Raw genomic sequence first — 14,574 nt, 5'->3', positions numbered from 1 at the left:
AATTCAGTGGTGTTAGTTATATTTACAATGTTGTGCCACCATAACTACCATCCATTACTAAAACTTTTCCATCACACCAAATAAAAATTCTGTACCATTTAAGCATTAACAACCCATTCCCTACCCACACCTGGCCTCTGGTACTCTCTATTGTAGTTTCTGACTCTATAATAGTTTCCTTATTCTAATTATTTCATAACAGTGAGATCACACAATATTTGTACTTTTGTGTCTGGCATACTTCACTCAACATGATGTCTTCAAGGTTCATCCATGTTGCATGTATTGGGACTCTATCCATTTTATGGCTGAACAATATTCCATTGAATATATTTTTACCACATTTTGTTTACCCATTTATCTGTTGATGATGTTGGCTATTATGAATGATGCTGCTAGGAACATTGGTGTGCAAGTATCTATTCAAATCCCTGCTTTAAATTTTCTGAGGTCTATACTTAGAAGTGGGATTGCTGGTCATATGGTAATCCTACATTTAACATTCGGAGGAACCTGCAAATTGTTTTCCACCGTGGCTACACCATTCTACATTCCCACCAATAACAAATGGGTGTTCCTTAATCTCCACATCCTGTCTCTCACTTGTCATTTTCCATTTTAATAGTAGCCATTCTAGTAGGTATAAAATGGTATCTCCTTGTAGTTTTGATTTGCATTTCCCTAATGGCTAATGAGATTGACCACCTTGTTTATATGCTTCACTGGAGAAAGGTCTAGTCAAGTATTTTGTCCATTTTTAATTGTATTGTTTGTCTTTTTGTTGTTCAGGGGTAGGAGTTCTTTAATATTCTGGATATTAAACCTTTATCAGATATAAGGTTTCCAAACATGTTCTCCCATTCTGTGGATTGCTTTTATTACTTTCTTGATTACTCCTTTGATGAAAAGAAAAGTTTTAAAATTTGATGAACTCCCATTTCTTTATCCTGCTTTTGGTGTAAAGTCTAAGAAACCATGGCCTAACACAAGGTCCTGAAGATGCTTCCCTTTGTTTTCTTCTAGCAGTTTTATAGTTTTGATCCTTAGGTCTTTCACTCAATTTCAGTGTAATATTGTAGATGGTGTGAGGTAGGGATCTAGCTATGATCTTTCCTATGCGTTTGGGCATCCAGTTTTTCCAGCACCATTTGTTGAAAAAACCATTCCTTCCCAATTGAGTAGATATGGCATCCTTATTAAAAGTTAGTAAGGACTGACCACAGAAGAGTTTATTTCTGAAGTCTCAATTCAATTCCATTGGTCTATATGTCTGTACTTGAGACAGTGCCATGCAGTTTTGGTTATTGTAGCTTTGTAATAAGTTTTGAAATTGGAAGTGTTAATCCTCCAACTTTATTCTTCTTTTCCAATATGGTTTTGCCAAGGCAAGGCCCCTTGCTGTTCCACTGAAATTTGATGATTGGCTTTCCCATTTCTGCAAAGAAGGATGTTTGGATTTTTATTAGAATTGCACTGAATGTGTAAATTGACATCTTAACAATATTTAGCCTTCCAATCCATGAATACAGAATGTCCTTCCATTTATTTAGATCTTCCTGATATCTTTTAGTTACATTTTATAGTTTTCCAAGTACAAGTCCTTTACATCCTTGGCTAAATTTACTCCTCAATATTTGCTTCCTTTAGTTGCTATTTTAAATAGAATTTTTTCTTGATTTCCTCTTCTCATTGTTCAATGCTAGTATATAGAACAACTACTGATTTTAGCATGTTGATCTTGTACATGGACACTGCTGAATTCGTTTATTAGCTCTAAGAACCTCATTGTGGATTTTTCATGATTTTCTACATACAGGATGATGATATCTGTAAATAGGGAAAGTTTTACTTTTTACTTTCTAGTTTGGATGCATTTTATTTCTTTTCCTTGCCTAGGTGTCCTGGCTAGAATTTTCAAAACAATGTTACATAATAGTGGTGATAATGGGCATCCTTGTCTTGTTCCTAATCTTAGAGGGAAAGTGTTTCACCATGCAGTGTGATGTTAGCTGGGGACTTTTCTATTTGCTCTTTATCATGTTAAGGGTGTTCCATTCTTTTTCCTAGACTTCTGAGTGTTTTTTTATCAAGATGGGTTTTTTTCAATGTCTGGATTTTTTCAAATGTCTTTTCTGCATTAATTGAGATAATCACGTGTCTTTTCTTCCTTTGTTCTAAAGTTTCTTACGCTTGCATACTTAGAATAAATCACACTTGATCATAGTTTTTCTTTTTTAATGTATGTTGGGGTTGGTATGCTACTATTTTATGGAGGATTTTTATATCTATATTCATAAGGGATATTGCTCTGTACTTTTCTTTCTTTGTGGTATCTTTGTCTGGTATTAGGATATGTTGGCATCATAGAATTAGTTAGAAAGTATTTCCTACTCTTCAATTTGTGGACAAGTTTCAGCAGGATTGGTGTTAATTCCTCTTGGAATATTTGGTAAAATTGTGAAACAGACTGGTTCTGGCCTTTTATGTTATTGTTGTGAAGTTTTTGATTATTAATTCAAACTCTTTACTTGTTATTGGTCTGTTGGGATCATCTATTTCTTTTGAGTCTGTGTAAGTAGTGTGTGTGTTTCCAAGAATTTGTCTGTTTCATATATGTTATCTAATTTGTTAGCATACAGTTGTTGCTGTAATACTCTTATGGTTCTTTTTATTTCTGAGCTGATAGTAGTAATGCCCCCTTTTTAATTCCAATATTAGAATAGCTACTCCATCTCTCTTTTGGCTACTATTTGCATATTTCTTCCCACCTTTTCACTTTCAACCTACTTGAGCTTCTGAATTTAATGTGAGTTGCTTATAGAGAGTATAAAATGGGGCCATTCTTTTTTAGCCATTCTACCTACCTCTGCCTCTTGACTGGAGAGATTAAAGTAACTGTTGATAATGGAGGACTTTCTTCTGTCTTTTTCCTATTTGGTCTTTGTAAGTCTTATCCTTTTTTTCTTTTTTTTAACCTCAATTCTTCCAATAATGTCTGCTTTCATATTTATTTGAGTTTTCAGAGTGTACCATTTTGAATCCATATCATTTCCTTCTGTATATATTTTCTTTGTGATTACCAAGGGGCTTAAATTTAATGTCCTACATCTATAACGGTCACATTTGATTTGATACCAGTTTAACATCAGTAGCATACACAAACTCTATTCCTATTCCCTGTGTCCCCCCTCCCACTTTTTTGCTGTATTTGCTACAAATTTATATCTTTATACATAGTATTTCCAAACCACAGATTTATTATTTTTTTTCATTTGTATTTTAGAAACTGTAAGAAGTAAAAAGTGTAGCTATATACCAAAGCATACAATACAATAACACTGGCATTTATAACTACCCATATGTTTACCCTCAATGGAGCTCTTTATATCTTTTTGTCACTTGGAGGTACTATCTAGTACCCTTTCCTTTCATTCTGAAAAACTCCCTTAGCATTGCATGTAGGGCATATGGGGAATGACTTAATCTCTCCTACATTATTTAAAGACAGTCTTACAGGATATAAAATTCTTGGTTGGCAATTGTTTCTCTCTCTCTCTCATAATTAAAAAAAATATATTTTTATTGGCATGCAATAATCCATCCAATTTGATAAATTTTGACATGTGTACACCAGGAAACCATCCCCCTAGTATAGTGGACATATCCATCACCCCAAAAGTTTCTTCTTAGCCTTTGGTCTGCCCCCCGATCCCTGTATGTTGCTCACCAAGCAAACACTGATCTGATTTCTATCATGATAGATTATTTTTCAATTTAGAAAGTTATATATATGTATGTGTGTGCACATATGTATGTACATATATATATATTATATATATTTATATACATATACACTACATATATCCCCTCAGGAGTCTTAGGGAAAACGGTATCATATGCAGTGTATGTTCAACTTTTTAAAGCACTGCCAAATGGTTTTAAAAATTGTTGTACAGTTTCACATTCTTACCAGGAGTGCGTGAGAGTTACAGTGCTCCACATCCTTGCACATACTTGGTCTGGTGGCTCTTTCAAATTTTAGTCATTTTTATAGGTGCGCAGTAAAACCCACTGTGGTTTTCAATTTTGAATGCATTTTCCTCATGACTAATGACAGTGAGTTTCTATTCATGATTATTTGCCATCTATATGTCTTTTGGAGGAAATGTACATTAAATCATCTGCCCACTTCTCATGTGGTTGATTGATTCCTACTTACTGAGGTTTTTTGTTTTGTTTTGTTTTCTTTTTCTTTATTAGAGAAGTTGTGGGTTCCCAGAACAATTATGCATAAAATACAGGATCCCATACACCACCCACAAACATCACCTTGCATTGGTGTGGAACATTTGTTAAAATTGACGATAGCACATTTTTGTAATTGTACTATTAATTAAAGTCCATCGTTTTACTGTTTCTGTTTTTGTAGTGTAGTTCCCTGGATTTTTATAAATATTTTTTATTCTGTTACCATATATGCAATTTAACATTTCCCCTTTTAATCATATTCAGGCATATATTTCAGTCAGTGCTGTTAGTTGTGTTCACAGTGTTGTGCTACTATTACCCCCATCCATTACCAAAACATTTCCATTATTCTAAATAGGTACACTTTAAGCCTTAACTTCCCTTTCCCTATCTCCACCTCTAGATTCTGAGTTTGCTTATCCTAACTGTTTCAAATCAGTGAGCTCATACAATATTTGTCCTTTCGAGTCTGGCTTATTTCATTCAACACAGTGTCTTCAGGGTAGATCCATGTTGTCTCATGTATCAGAACTTCATTCTTTTCTCAGATGAATAATATGTAATTGTGTGTATATATAAATCACATTTTATTTATCCATTTATCAGTTGATTTATCCATTTATCATTGCCTAACACAAGGTCCTGAAGATGCTTCCTTATGTTTTCTTTTAGGAGTTTTGATAGTAAACTTTTATTTTGGTATTTAATCCATTTTGTGTTGCTATTTGTAGATGGTGTGAGGTTGGGTTCCACGTTTTTTGTTTTCTTTTTGCAAATGGAGATCCAGTTTTCCCAACATTTGTTAAAGAGACTATTCTTTTCCAGTTGAGTGGTCTTTGCACTTTGTCAAAAATCATATGGCCGTGAATGTGAGGACTGGTTTCTTACTTCTAATTCTGTTCCATTGATCTCTTTATCTGTCCTTGTGCCAGTACTATGCTACTTTGATTACTGTGGCTTTGTAATAAGTTTGAAGAAGAGGAACTGTGAAGCCTCCAATTCCATTCTTCTTTGTCAAGTTACCTTTAGCTATTTGGGGCCCCTAATGCTTCTGCATAAATTTGATGATTGGCTTTTCCATTTCCGCAAAGAAGAATGTTAGGATTTTGATTGGAACTGCATGAATCTATAAAATGATTTGGGTAGTATTAACATCTTTTATGATGTTTAGTCATCCAATCCATTAAAATGTAATATCCTCCATGTCTTGTTTAATTTATTTTAGCAATGATTTATAGTTTTTTGTGAACAAGTACTTTACATTCTTGCTTAGATTTATTCCTAGATTTTTAATTCTTTTAGCTGTTATTGTGAATTGTGAATAGAATGTTTTTCTTGATTTCTTGTTCTGATTGATCCTTGCTTATGTTTGGAAACACTACTGATTTTGAGGTGTTGATCTTGTGCTCCACCACTTTTCTGAATTCATTTATTAGCTCTAGAAGCCTTGTTATGGATTTTTCAGGAATTTTTATGTATAATATCATATCATCTGCAAATAGGGAAGGTTTTAATTCTTTCTTTCCAGTTTGGACGCATTTTATTTCTTTTTCTTGCCAAATTGCTCAAGCAAGAACTTCTAGCACAATGTTGAATAACAATGGTGACAGCGGGCATCCTTGTCTTGTTCCTGATCTTAGAGGGAAAGCTTTCAGTCTTTCACAATTAAATAGGATGTTTCCTGTGGGCTTTTCATTTATGCCCTTTATCACATTGAGGATGTTTTCTTCTATTCCCTGATTTCTATGTATTTTTATCAAGAAAGTGTGCTGTATTTTGTCAAATGCTTTTTCTGCATCAATTGAGATAATCATATGTTTCCCCCTTCATTCCATTAATGTGGTATATTCCATTACTTGATTTTCTTATGTTTAATCACCCTTGCATACCTAGGATAAATCCCACTTGATCATGGTATGTAATTCTTTTAATATACTGTTGGATTCAGTTTGCTATAATTTTGTTGAGGATTTTTGCACCATAGTCATAAGAAATATTGGTCTGTAATTTTCTTTTCTTATGGTGTCTTTATATGGCTTTGTTATGATGGTGATATTGACCTTGTGCAATGATTAAGGAAGGGTTCCCCCTTTTTCAATTTTTGGAAGAGTTTGTGCAGAAATGAGTTAATTATTCTAGGAATATTTGGTAGAATTCACCTGTGAAGTCATTTGTTCCTGGGCTTTTATTTGTTGTCATGTTTTTGGTTATTGATTCAGTCTCTTTACTAAAATTGGTTTGTTGAGATCTATTTTTTTCTTGAGTCAATATAGGTAGTTTGTGTGTTTCTAAGAATTTGTCCATTTCATCTATGTTATCTAATTTATTGGCTTACAGTTGTTCATATTATCCACTTACAGTCTTTTTTTAATTTCAGTGGGGTTCGTAGTAATGTCGCCATTTTCCTTTCTGATTTTTGCTATTTGTATCCTCTTTATTTTTGGGCAGTCTGGCTAAAGGTTTGTTGGTTTTATTGAGTTTTAAAAAAAGCCAGATTTTTGTTTCATTGAATCTCTGTTTTGTTGTTGTTGTTGTTTTCCTTTTCATTTATCTCCACTCTAATCTTCAGTATTTCCTTCCTTCTGCTTGCTTTGAATTTAGTTTGCTCTTTTTTTTTCCTAGTTCTTCCAATTTTGAGATTATATCTCTGATTTGGAGTCTTTCTTCTTTTTTAACGTAAGCATTTAGAGCTATAAATTTCTCTCTCAGCACTGCTTTCACTGCAGTCCATAAGTTTTGGTATGTTGTACTGGCAATTGTTTTCTTTCAGGACTTTAATATTTTACCCCAACTGCTTTCTAATAGCTTCCAATGAGAAATCAGCATTTAATATTACAGGGATTCCCTTAAGTACTTAACACATTGCTTTTCTCTTGCAGATTTCAGAACTCTTTCCCTGTCTTGGCATTCAACAGTCTGACTACTATATGGCTAGGCATGGTTCTTTTCAGGTGTATCCTGTTTAGAGATTTATTGGGCTTCTTAAATGTGTATATTCATATCTCTTGTTAAATTTGGGGAATTTTATGCTTTTACTTCTTTACCTATTCCTTCTGCCCCTTTCTCTATTTCTTCTCCTTCTGAAAGCCCCATAATACATGTATCGGTATGCTTGATTGTATCCCACAGGTCTTATAGGCTGTTGAGGGTTTTGATTCTTTTTTCTTTCTGCTCCTCACCCTGAATCATTGCAATTGTCTTATCTCTGAGTTCACTGACTATTTTTTCTGCCAGCTCCAATCTACTGTTGAAAGCCTCTAGGGAAGTTTTCATTTCAGTTATTGTGGTCTTCACCTCCAGTGGTTCTGTTTGGTTCCCTTTAAAATTTCTCTTTATCAAGATTTTCATATAGTTCATTCAATTTTCTCCTGATACCTTTTAGTTCTTTTTCTGTATTTTCTTTGAACCCGTTGAGCATACTGAAGATTACTTTATAAAACCTTTGGTATATCAAATGTCTGATCTTTTTCATTGATATTTTTGAATTTTTTTTCTTTTGTTCCTTTGAATAGACCATCATTTCCTTTGTCTTGCAGAGAAATCTTTTGTTTCACACTGTACATATTAATATTTTAATGAGTTAGCTCTGGGATTTAGTCCCTAAACTGGCTGTTCCTTAAGTTTGTACTAGATGGTGATATGATGGAGATTTCCTTAGTTTCAAGAGCTAACAAAACAACACCCAATGCAAAACAACAAAAGCAGCAGCAGCAGCAACAACAAAACACCTTTCATAGTTTTTGAAAACTTACTCTGTCTTGGCGGGTTGTCTCCTTCAGAGTTAGCTTTGGTATCAAGTTCAGCCCAAGGCAAAAGTGAAGTACAGGTTCCTCTGTGTCTTTTCTCAGCTGTGTCTTGTCCTTGGCTTGTGCTTCCTCCTGATCTTAGGTAATCCCTTGTTTTTACGAAAACGAATACCCCCACCACTCCCTATGAAATAGACTTTTCCCTCCTCCTGTGAGCACAGTTGTATGTCTCATAGCCAATAATCCTTTGTCCCAGGCCACTTTGACTTAATTGTTTCTTACACTGCTTTAGCCGTCTGCAAGCTGCTTCTGCCGACAGGGCTAGTTTTGGGAGGCCAGCAAAGGTGAGTGTCCTGGTTCAGTCTTTCAGGCTCCCACTTGATAGATGGGCACCCACATACAGGCACCCTAGTGTATACACAGGGCTGACTGCCCTTGGTAGACAGGGGCAGGAATCCACAGCAAGAGTACAGGCTGGCTCCGCACCAAAGCAGCTTCTCCTACCATTTATAAAGTGTTTTTTACTTGATTCAGCACTCACCAGTTACTGCAACCCTTTAACTGTTTTCCAGAGTTTTGAGGTAGATGCCTTTGCTGGTTTTTTATAGTTGTTCAAAGCTTATATGAGGAAACAGCATTCTGGATTATCTTCTCCTGCCATCTTGGTTATCAGAAGTCCCTGTGAATGGTCCATTTCTGGAATGCAGTCTTGATGTCAAATATAACCATTTCTACTTTTTACCATGGGCTAAAAATTTAAACACAATATTTATTCAAAACAAAAATTCCACCATTTTCCTTTATCATCAAACTTAACTTTTATACCCATCCTAGTAAGCTCTTTGAATAATTATTTTTTTCTATCTGCAAGAAGATAACTTTATCAGTATACTGACATACAAAATAAACTGGAGAATCACCAATAACATACAAAATAGTCAGTGGGAAAAACTGACTCACTGAACCTACAGAAGGACCAATGTGTGTAACTACAAGTCCTATCTGCCTGGCAACATTGGTAATTCATGTTTAATTCATTACAAAATATATTCCAGTGCAATCGATATACCTGACATTTTTGTAGGCACTGAAGTTACAAAAATGAATTTAGACATGTTCCTTTCTTCTGGCTGACTGGTGAGAGGGAGAACCAGTAAATAGGTAAGTTGGGATAAAGGAGTGATTGATTCATCTATCATCCTGGGGAGAAGCAGAATTGAAGTGTGCTATATTTGTGATAGAAATTTACAGAGTCAAGTATTATTTCCACTATTATTTGTATATTAAAATGACTATTTCTAGAATGAATTAATGGGTAATGCCAGATAATAGAATCCCTAAATATTTTTAAAAAAACAAAAAAAACACAAAAACTCTAAGCACGAAAAAGGAAACCAAAACAGGTATGACGTGATTAGAAAGCACACAATTATCTCTAAATAGTGCCATCAACTACACAAAGAAGAAAGTGTTATATACAATGTAAACATCTATGTAAACTTTTGAGCTATGTGACAAGTGCCAAAAATTCTAGGTCACCCACAAACCACTGAGAGAACCCTCTGCTATTGTTTGGGCTAAAGTCCAGCAATCACTGCCTAAGGAAAGGATGTTAGAGAATGATTCCATGAAAAGCCCTGAGAATTTCTACTAGGACCATTTTCAGCTGGATTTTTTGTTTTGGTTTTTTGTTTTGATTTTTGGTTAAAGGTATAGTTTTCTTGACAAAAAATCATTTTGGTAATGTAAAAAGAAAAAGAAAATGAAGAAAGAGTCTATTAAATTTCAAATTAAGTCTAAGTAGAAGCAAAAGATATCTATATTAATTGGAAGAAAGTATCCAGTTTTCTGTAAAACCCATGTTCAAAATTCTAACAATTAAATAAGATTTTAATGACTACAAAATTATACTGGAAAATCCTTGTATTCTGACTCTCTCTTTCTTAAATACATTCTCTTTCTCCTTCCCTCCCTTTTTCTCTCCCTCCCTCTTACTCTCTCTTCCTCTTTCCCGAGATTTTTAGGAAAGTTTTGGATGCTGACCCTAATTACTAATGATTTTCAAAGGTAATTATTTTGAGCCCAAAACTTAGCTTAGACATCTGGACTAGCTTTTGTCTCATTATCTTGGGAGTAGCTTTGAAATCTTAACCTAGAATGTCTCTTAATAAACCAAAACCAGGAACAGATCAGCTTTGTAACCTCTTTAACTCTTCTTCTCCTAAAGCAGTAAATTTAATTTCTTCAATCCTGAGTTTTGTCAGGTATTATTTCATGTCTCTCCCTTTTCTGTTAGGTCCTTGCAAGGCTTTGAGTAAAATAGAATAAATGGCAGAGAGTAAGGCATAGCGATAATGACCACACCTGGGAAGATAGCTGCATCAGCAAACATTTGAGTGTGTAAGTTAGGATTAGGCTTGGCTGCAAGGGAAAGAAAACTCAAAATAACAGTGTCTGAAGCAAGGTAAATGTTTGTTTCTCTCTCACATAAATTTTAACACTTAAGGGCTGGTATGGTATGATCATCAGTTGCCGGAATCCTATCTTGTTCCTCTGTCCTCATGATCCTAAATGGTTGTCACTGCTGATATCATTGCAACCACGTTCCAGCCAACTGGAATGGAACAGGGGGAAGGAGAAAGACATACTGTGTCCCTCTAAGGACACTTCACAGGAATTTCATACCACATTTCCATTGTTCCCCCACTGGCCAGAATTAGGCATGTGTCCATACATACCTGAAAGAAAGGAGGCTAAGAAATATGGTATCTGTTCTAAGTGGTCTAGCCCTCAGAGAGTTTTTATAATTGAGGAAGAAGAGGAGACTAGATAATGAAGGACAACTAGCATCTCTCCCAAAGAGTGCTTATTATTTAGGAAGCATTGTGAGGTGTACAAAATGCTTACTGAATGAACAGAAAAGTATAACAGTCTGCTGAAGGAGGGCACAAGAGGCTGATTGTGCTTATAGGTTAAGATGACAAAAAAAAAAAGTAAGAACTCAGAGAAAGGCTTCTGAGATTTGTAAATATTTACTAATAGACATCATAATTTTCAATTCATGTACTATACCTACAAAGAACATTCTGGTTTTATGTTAGCTTCCTTGCGTTCTTGATGAAGCATTGGCTCCTTTTGTTTTCATAATACAGTCAATAGCTAGATAGGTACATTCATGATAATGTTTTACAATGATTAAGAAAAAATGGTTTGTGCTGATTCAGGAGATAAAAGTTTAGGCTTCTTAAAGAAGACAACTCTTAGTCCTTCAGGATTTCAGAACATGGCAGGCATTTATTTAAATATATAATAGTAATTTTAAATAAATATTAAAATTAGTATGTGTTAATTTATATTAAATTTGCATAATGAAATAACATTTTTCTACATTTTCTTTTTACTATATAAAATTGAAACAGTTATGTAGAAAGATTAGTCCTTAGCTCTCATCAATCTTTGTCATTTTATTAAAATCATCCATCATTTCCTTTTGTGTTTGTATTATGAAACCAGTAGGGCAAAAAGTATAAGCTAAAGGATAAAACACTAACCCATGTTACATCATATTTTCATTCCTACATGCTATTTCCTGTAACTTCTTAACGGCAACTGTACAAATTCACCCCATATAAATATAAATGAAGTTATACAAGGAAAAATACAAGACTTTTGTCTCCTTCAATTGTGTTTGCATACTAGGCAACACATACTACTATTCAATAAATTGCTTGGCTATCAACAAAAAGTAGGAAGTGATAAATTAATAAATATTCTAGCTGTACTTTCATGAGGGAGTATAAACCCTAATGAAATAAAGCCTTGTGGGAAAACTTAAAGGTCTGGACATATAGTAATAAGATGTTTCTCTTCATTCGTAGAAAAAAAAAACACCTAAAACCTTGTCTGAGGTTTCTTCTAAGTTTGTGGCATACAGCCTAAACAATACCATCATTTCAATCTTAATCATAGGATCTTAGTAATTAAAAGACTTCTACCTTTTGACTTTGAAGAGATCTATGTGCACCCTTCAAGATTCACAGTTTCAAACATTCCCACTGAGCCAACCAAAGAAGACAGACAAGGCTTATCCCTTGCCCAGCAGAACTTCCAATTCCTCTGATTCCATCATGTAGGAACCCTTGAGGTGCTAATCTTTTTTTAATATCTTGGCACTCCAGTCACAGATCTGTGAAGTTAGCGTAATAACTCACATTTATGGAGCTCTTTCCGTGTGTCAGCTTCTGTATTTTATATTCTGAGAATATTTATATTCTTTATTCCATTTTATTCCCACAACAAGCCTATGAGATAGGACTTTTATTATTCCTTTGTTACAAATGAGAAAACTCGGGGATAGACAGGTTAAGTAACTTGCTCAAGGGACAAATGAGAAGGGGTGGAGTGAGGATCTGACCCCAGGCTTTCTGGTTTCAGAGCCAGAATCTTCATTTTAAGACAATCCCAGGTGATCCTGGTGCACACTATAGTTTCAGGAGCACCACACTCTAACATATGACTGTACTGAGCAGAGGAGTCCTCTCATTAACATTTTGCCATTTGGTCCCTAATTTAGAGTCCTATGCCCAATACCTTTAAAGCAGTTGTTTCTAGAAAAATGGTTCAAAACAATTTTTTTTTTTAATTTCAAGGACCAGTAAAATTTAACAAAGGGGCAGTGGGAAGACATTGCATTTTTACTGTATAAAGTCATTATACATTATACATTATAAAGTCACCACCTATTATCACCATTATTTCATAAAATAAGAAACTGCTTATCACCAAAAAGAAAGGAAGGGACAGAGGGAGGGACAGAGGTACAGAGGGAGGGAGGGAAGTAAAAATAGAAAAAGCATATTCTCAAAATGAAGGCTATTTTAAAAATAGATTTTATTTTGCTCTTATGAAAAGTTGACTAATTGTCTTTATTTTTTTTATTCCCCCTTAAATCAGTAAAGCATTAGTCTGAGAACCAGCTTTTGGAAATCACTGTTCTAGAACACAATCTCTTTATGGTAAATGTTAGGTATCCAGGCTATTGAACCTGTACCAGGGCCTTATTATAAGATTACTTCCAGGATAATGGAATTTTGTATGAGGCAGGTCCATTTTGGAGCCTATTCAAGGGGGTTTATCTAATGAAGTAGCAAAGATATCTCATTATGGGGCAGCCTCACCTATAATTGCTCTGCTGAGAATAGTTCTATAGCAGAGCTCTAGGGCATGAAAATGTGGATATCCCAGAAAGCTTAAACTGTTTTAATACAAGTTTTTCTTTGTGCAACATAATCAGGAAGTTGAGAGTTCACCAAATTGTTGGAGCATTGGAACTGGTTTTTATACATCTATGAATTTTCACATGGATTCAGTATGTCTTAAATGCCTGATGAATTTACGAGTACTTTTATTCATATAACCTTTGGAATAACCCACTATAATATATCAGTGATGAGACTGAATTCAGGCATGCTGATTTCATATCTGGAATTCTTTACATTTTTGCTTTTCATTCTTTAAGGAGCATAAAAATGCAGATTCTGATTAGTTAGGTCTAAGGAGAGGCACTAGATACGGCACCACTTGCTGCTGGTCTGGAGACCAACCTTTGAGTAGAAGGGCTTTCTACCCACCAGGAGCAGGTTCTCAAATGCCTGCTGTGGTGGTTTGGAACGGTATGTTGCTCAGAAGAGCATGATCTTAAATTTAATCCATTCCTGTGGGTGGGAACCCATTTTAAGTAGGACTTGTTGGCAGAGCTACTTCAGTTAAGGTTTGACCCACCTTAATCAGGATGGATCTTAATCCTATTACTGGATTCCTTTGTAAGAAAATGAAATTCAGTCAGAGAGAGAAAGCCATGGAAGCAAGAAGCTGAAATCAACAAAACCCCAGAGAAAAGGAAGAGACCAGGAGAGGCCACCATGTGCCTCGCTGTGTGGCAGAGGAGCCACGGATGGCCACTAGCCTGTCTTTAGGAAGAAAGCATCACTTTGATGATGCTTTTGGACATTTTCCAGTCCTCAAAACCATGGAGTCAAACTATGTCATGGTATTTTCTTGAGCAGCCTAGGAAACAAAAACAACTGCCATAGCAATTCTAACAAGATAGCAGTAAATAAATCTCCAAATACCTGCTCATATAGTCCTAGACAGCCACATGAGTCTAGAACTGTGATGGAAAGAACACCGAATCATGTGTGCCTGATGCTGCTTTTAGGACCTAATTGCTGTGTGACTTTGAGCAACTCTCTTAACCTTTCAGAACACTGTTAAGACAGGATGAAAATAATGCCTATTCAAGGTGCTTTCACATAGGATATCAAGAATTGTTGAAAAATGATAAACATTAAGTTCATGTACATGCTGTCTTTGTTCTTCCCTCCACAAATATACTTAACTTAAAACTTTAGCACCCAGAAGCATTTTGAACAATTCATGGTTTCTCACGATTTTGTAAATTTATTAGCCTCTTCCTATTTATTAATATTAAAATTTAGAGTCTGCTTCTAATGACAATTGAAATTCAGTCAAAGCAAGGGGTCAGATTAATGCACTGTTTTTCTATTCTTTTCCACCTTTT

The 14,574-nt window shown here is 34.9% G+C and overlaps 1 protein-coding gene across 1 annotated transcript in view; it reads left to right on the top strand.

Annotated features, from left to right (window-relative positions):
* SPATA16 (spermatogenesis associated 16) overlaps window positions 1–14,574 on the top strand; it is a 262,641-nt gene that overhangs the window by 27,057 nt on the left and 221,010 nt on the right. The gene's annotated exons all lie outside the window — the stretch shown is intronic.

The sequence above is a fragment of the Dasypus novemcinctus genome, chromosome 4 (genome assembly GCF_030445035.2).
Source record: "Dasypus novemcinctus isolate mDasNov1 chromosome 4, mDasNov1.1.hap2, whole genome shotgun sequence".
Lineage (NCBI taxonomy): Eukaryota > Metazoa > Chordata > Mammalia > Cingulata > Dasypodidae > Dasypus > Dasypus novemcinctus.
This window is presented reverse-complemented; position numbering and strand designations above follow the sequence as displayed.